A 6,984-nucleotide genomic window follows, 5' to 3' on the forward strand; every position below is an offset into this window, starting at 1 on the left:
TTTCCTGTTTCCAGATTTAATAGAAACCTCTACTGGAGGTGAAATCAAAAGCAAAGTCACTGAGACTGGATCCCTGCTTAACATTCTCTCAACGTGCCTTGCAGGTAATTATAGTCAGATAAAAAATGCAAGCACAGGTGATCCTTCATCCTCTCTCAGCAAGTGCTGGCAAAGAGGCATGACCTGGTGCCCAGCAGGGATGGGGGGAAAAGAGCTCTCTTTGGACTTTAAAGATAAATGCTTTCATTACAATTGGGATTTGCTTAAATATTAGCCATTTACAGTGCAGCAAAATGGCATTCTCTCTAGTCTCAGCAAGTTCAGACCCCATTAGCCTATACTTGAAGTGAGGATGTTTTGTCCCAGTGTGCATCACCTTACACTTACCAACACTGAACTTCATCTGACACATTGTCACTCACTCACCCAGTTTTTGGAGGTCCTCTTGGAGGTTTGGTTCTCACCATCCTGAATAATAATTTTGTGTCATCTGCAAACTTGGCCGCTACACTGCTCACCCGTAGTTCAAGGTCATTTATGAATAAATGTAATAGTACTGGCCCCAGTACTGATCCTTGTGGGACTTCTCTGCTTACTTCTCTCCATTGTGAGAACTGTCCATTGATTCTTACTCTTTTCTTCCCATCATTTAACCAATTTTTAATCCACAAGAGAACCCATCCTCCTATCTCATGACTGCGAAGTTTACTCAGGAGTCTTTGGTGAGGTATCTTGTCAAAAGCCTTTTGAAAGTCTAAGTGTATAATGTCTACCAGGTCACCATTGTCTACATCAAGGGTGTCAAACATGCGGCCCGGGGGCTGGATCAGGCCCCCGGAGGGCTTCTATCAAGTCCGCAGTGGAACTGGCTGTCTTCTGCTTCTTCTTCCAGTTCTGCTGCTGCTGTGTCATCGTAGGTTTGCAGCTTACAGATACACACCTGAACAGCATACTCAAGATTGCAACAGCACAGACATTTTGATGCAATAATTCAGAGCAAGAGGTGTCAATTATCAGACACTGTTAAATAAACAAAAAATTGCAAGAGTGCTGTTTTAAGCATGTTTTTATTTTAAGTTAAAAAAAACTCTTTGTGTTTGTGTCCTTTATAAAATTTATATCTCCACTACCTGGCATTACATTTTATGATGCGCATGGCCTGGCCCAACGTCTCATTTATGTCAAATCCAGCCCTCATAACAATTGAGTTCGACACCCCTGGTCTACATACTTGTTCACTTTCTCAAAGAACTCTGAAAAGCTGGTGAGGCAGGGCTTCCCTTTGCAGAAGCCATGCTGATTTTCCTTCAACAGGTTTTGTTCCTCTGTGTGCCTAATACTTCTTTCATAGATTTCAGTTTCCACTAATTTGCCGGGGACAGACATTAGGGTGACCGGCTTGTAATTTCCTGTTTTCCCTCTGGATCCCTTTTTAAAAATCAGACTAGCGGCAGCTCTCTAGAGTCTCAGGTTGAGGTCTTTCACATCACCTACTACTGCCTGGTCCTTTTAACTGGGGATGTCAGGGATTGAACCTCAAACAGAAGTTTTTCCAGTAAGCCACAGCCCCTCCGCAGGTGTGACATGTATTTCCTGCCTTGCACCCACTAGTAATTGGGCCACAGGTTTTTGTATCAACTGAAGTACAGCTGGTCAGCTTTTCCTCAGTAGTCCTAATATTCTGTTTGAGTTTTAATTATGGTAACTTAACCACAAGGATAGAAATTGCTACAACAAAATACAGAGCCTAGAAGAATCTTTGAATATTGTAAAAAGTATCCCAAAACATAACATCCAGTAATATCTGGGGTGGGGATGAGGTGGCATACTACCCAACAGTTTTAATCTCTGAACAGCAAGTTCTTTTACTTAGGGTTCCTCCCCCATCCCGAATGAAGCACATGGTAAGCTGCCCAGATATTTTTAGGGCTTCTATACAAATAATATAGTACCTCTACAAATAATACATAGTTCAGTGAGACAAATGGACCATAAATGACAAATAAGCTTATACCTGGAATAAAACTTTGTTGGTCTTAAAGCTGCCACTGAACTCAAACTTTGTTCAATCAATCAATCAATCAATCAAATAATAACTTATTTTACATAGAACACAGCATAAACTCAATTTAATGCCTGTAGAATGTACTCATCTGTTTTTCCTTTCAAGTGGCTGGATATTCCAGAGGATCAAAATTATCAGATGCTGCTGCTTTATAAAACATTACTGAAATCCTGTAAAGATTACACATAATGAGTTATTAATACTTTCGCATAATTAATTCAAAACACTGTGTGAGCTAGAGATGGGGGGTTGATGTATGTTCCAGCCTTCAGTTGTGGAAATAAATATGTAAAACGTTTCCTTTGCAAGTATGTACGTTTAGGATTGGATTGTGACTAAAACTTCAAACCAACTCCCATTTAACTTAACAAGAAGCGGGGCCACTACTGCACAATTCTCTCCAGTCTCCACCACAAAACCTCCAGGACTTTCCCAACCCAGAGTTGGCAACCATAAAAGCATGTGCCATTTGTAACACACAGCTCATATGTTTTCACTCAGCAGTCCCTTGAGATGCAGGAGGGATCCAAAGAGCATTGCTGGGGGGTTTTGTGGGGAGTGGTACTAAAACATTTACACCCCGCTTTTCCTTGGGGTTCAAGGCAATAGCTCTTCTCAGCGCCCAGGTTTGAAAGCATTTCAAGTTGCAAGTGGCGAGGTTCTTCACCAGAGACCCCGGAGAGAGTCAGGGTGCGCAGGATCGGGCCCTGTAGGGCTTGTAAGTGCTATTGGGGTCAACGTCCGAGGAAACTCACCTCAATGCCGCAAGGATCCCCCAAATCCTAAGCAGTCGTTCTTGGGGCGGCATTGCAGCAAGACTTACTTCCGAGTAAACACACGTGCCGGCCCCGGCTATCGATTCCCTTTTCCTCCCCCCTCCCCTGCATGCTGTGAGCATAAAGACCTCAAGAGGCTGCTTATGCATGAGCAAGAAGCCGGCTGGAACCAAAATCACCGGCGAATAAATTCCCCCCTCCTTGGGCTGACTTTTGAAGAAACATGCTTAGGACGGCCGGCAGCTTACTCACGAGTAAGCCCCACCCAGCCGAGGCGGCATGCCGCCACACATCCAGGCCTTCCAAGCCACGTGGGGCTTTTCCTCCTGAGGAATCCCTCCCGGGATCGGGGCCTGGGGGAGAAAGAGGAGGAAAGAAACGGAAGGGAAAGGAAGGGAAGAGGGGAGGGACGTGGAAGGGAATGTGGAGCCGAAGGGCCAGTGGATTTGGTCTCCGCCAGCCAGCCAAGTCCCCGGCTGGCTCGCTCCCTTCCTGGATGCTGGCTGTCTCTCACAAGGACACGAAAAGGAGGCATTCGATTTAATAGCTGCCACCACCACCACCCCGAGCCTCCAGTGCTCGGGCCGTGGCGATGAGAGACAGAGGTCCTGACCAGTGTTCCCTCTAAGATGAGTTAGTGTGAGCTAGCTAACAAGTTTTTAGCCTCTGGCTCACACATTTTGGTCTTCGCTCAGGAAGGATGGCTCCAGAGCAAACTAATTTATGCAGTAGCCAAATCGCTCACTCACAACTTTAATGCCAGTAGCTCACAAAATAGAACTTTTACTCACAGGACTCCATAGCGTAGAGGGAGCAATGGTTCTGACCCGGGCGGGATGGGTGGAGCCTCCTGGCAGTGACCATGCAGCAGCTGGGGGCATGCCCGGCTGTGGCCCAAGCAGTGGAGGCTCGGGGGGTGTGGCAGCCGACTTGGGAGTCAGCGAGGTGATGCAGGATGGCGAGCGGGCAGGGATCGTGCTGGAGGCCACAGTGGCTGGCCCCATGGTGGGGCGGAAGGCCTCCCTGGGAGGGGTGGGGCCAGACAAGGCCAGGCCCGCATCTTCCCTCTTGAAAGGGGGGCGGGGCTAGAGGCCAAGCTGGTTCAGGAGGTCGGGAGGGGGATAAAAGAGATGCGTGGAGGGCCAATAAGGAGGCCAGCAGCTGTAAATAAAAAGAGAGAGACAGGCAAAACCGAGGAAAGGGGTGATAAAGGTGGCATAACCCTGGCTAGCACCCCCTTTCTGCACTGAGGCCCACTGGTATCCTGCCTTCTAGAAGCCTTCTCCTGAGCCAGGGGGGGCCGTCCACCTTGTGGGCGGGCCAGAAGAGGTGGGGGGCGGGACTTGCTTCATGTGCCCGCCCCTGGTCTCCTTACTGCCGGAGCACTGCTCCAGTGAGCTCTGGCAGGAAATGACCCCTGAAAATTGGTGTCAAATTTGCTGCTCTCCATTCTTCTTGTATAGCAGTTGTATTTAGTGATAGGTTACATATATCGGTTAGTAGATCAACTATCTCACATCTCAGTCCCCTAAGAATTCCCAGGTGTATATCATCAGGAACTGGAGACATTGGTTTTAATTTCCCCAATAGGTCTATAACTTCATCTCTGTCCACCTAATTTGGCTGAGTTCTTCAGCATCCCTTCCTGAAAATAGGGGCTGTGACATGGGTCCATGCCCCACACTTTCCACAGTGAACACAGTCGTTGAGCTTCTCTGCCATCTTCCCATCTTCCTTTAGAAATCCCTTTATTCCTTCGTCATCCAAAGTCCCCACTGCCTCTCTGGCTGGTTTCCTGCTCCGGATATATTTTTAAAAAATGTTTATTGTTTATCTCAAAGTAACCCACTTCTCAAAATCTATTTTTGCATCCCTAATTATTAGCTTATATTTCTTTTGCCAGAGCCTGTAGTTCCTCCTGTTAAATTTATTGGGACAGACCCTCCACTTTTTAAAAGAAGCCTCTTTACATTTTATAGCTTCCTTTACTTGTGTTGTTAATCATGCAAGCATTTTTTAAGAGTTGGCAGCGCCTTTCCTAACTTGTGGAATGCATTCCCTTTTGGTTCAAGTGAAGCCTGTCTCTTTTGTACAGGTTCGGTTTGTCCCAGAAAGTTCTCCAGTGCCTAACAAATCCAAACCCTTCCTCCCGGCACCACTTTCTCATCCATGCATTGAGACCCCTCACTTCTGTCTGTCCAGCTGGCCCTGCATGTGGAACCAGCAGCACTTCTAAGGTCTTGGCCTTTAACTTTCTGCCAAATTTTTCCTCCATGACCACACAACTACATTTCCCAATGTCACTGGTGCCAACATGTGTACAACCAAGAAAAGTGGAGAAAAACACAACCCTGCACAAGAAAGGTAACCAAAATGGTTGGAACAAAGAAAAAGAAAGTAAATTATATATATGCACATGGTATAAATGTATAAAACATCAGTATATAATTTCATAATGCAATCAGAAGTGCTAAAATATAATTTAAAAAAAGCAGTCCTATGGTTCAGCATATAAGTACCTAATCCCAATATAAAGACAAATATCCATTTACATAAATACGGGTTTAAAAATATACATTGGTTCCATATGCAAGAACCAATACCAAATATGTTTCGGCATCTGGCTTTCCTCAGTGATATAAGTCAAACTGAGCACTCCAAATGAAGGAAAAAATGAGAAATAATTATATGTCTGATGATAAACAAAATGAATTTAATTTTTTTTAAAATCCATGGAACTAGGATAGCTACCTTACACTATGGTCACCTGTGGAGTAAATGGTATCAAATTTTCCTGTGATACAACATGGGCAACTCATCAAGATGCAAAATATTTCCTTTACCCATGGATCTAAAATATACATAAAACATGTAACTCAGCAACTGCAAATTAAAAAGTCTCCTTGTTCTAGAAAAAAGGTATGTAGCCAATGGAAAAAATTAAATAGTACAATATTTACCTTCTTAGGTCCTATCAGAAATGTTCAATGCTCCAAAGGAGTGCTCAGGTACAACTGGAAAAGAATCAGCATCTGAGTAATCCACCCCCTAAATATATGAGAAATGTCAGGATGGGGAAAATGTGAAGCAACAGGGGGGGGGGGATGACGTGGAGGTAATCAGCAGCACCTGAGAGAGGAAAATTGCACCAGCCTACTTGCACACCTCAGTCCCAAAAAGCAGCCAAGTACATCAGATACACAGCCAACCAAGTTCTTCATTCAAACCTGTTGGCACCAGAGTATCCAACATAAAGATCCAGAAGGACTCCCTTTCCTTCAAAAACTGGATTTGTGCAGCTTTTCTATGACCCAGAATTTAAAGTCCTTAACTCTGTTTCCCAACATCATGTAGTGCTTCACAAGTGGAGCTGGTGACTTTTGCTGTCTGATGCAGCTTCCGTGTTCAGATATTCTCACTTTAACGGGCTGCATTGTCATTCCAACATACAACAAATTACACAGGTACTGTATACAATAAATGACCCCTCTAGAATTACACTTAACACCAGATTTAATATAACAACTTCTGGTCTTTGAAGAATTTTGGAATACATTGGTTTTAAGGGAAAGGTCACAAACAGAACAATTGCCACATGGAAAATAGTCTTTTAGACAGTGCCCAACCCCTGCCAAGGTATCAGCTGAAGTATGTTCTTTAAGTGTACTCCTGACCAACATATCTTTAAGATTTTTAACTCTCTTGAAAGTAAATAGAGGTTTAGACCTACAGCTAAGGATGTCAGACAAAAGATACCAATGTTTTTTTGGTTATATGTCTCATGCCAGTAAAAGTGCCATTGTAAGTTAATGGAATAATCATTCTTTCAGTGATTATGGCAAATATTAGGTGTCAATAAGGATTCCCTGGGTATGTTCTTAGCTTTATAGAAGGCTTGTTTGAGAATTTTGAAAAAATCTCCTCTGTTCTTTCATCGTTCCATAAGGATGTAGGCTTGTCTATAAAAATCTATATAATAGCTGCAGTTTCTTCTTCAAAAAAAAAGGTAAATTTTTCTTCAGGTGATAAACATGGAAACTATTACCTGTTAAGAAAGAGTTAGCATCTGTGAGTTTTCTGAAAACATCAGTATGTAAGTCAATACTTTCATTTTAAATCAAAACATCTAAAAAGTTAATCCTA

Source organism: Gekko japonicus, unplaced genomic scaffold (genome assembly GCF_001447785.1).
Source record: "Gekko japonicus isolate JY-2015 unplaced genomic scaffold, Gekko_japonicus_V1.1 scaffold704, whole genome shotgun sequence".
Taxonomy (NCBI): domain Eukaryota; kingdom Metazoa; phylum Chordata; class Lepidosauria; order Squamata; family Gekkonidae; genus Gekko; species Gekko japonicus.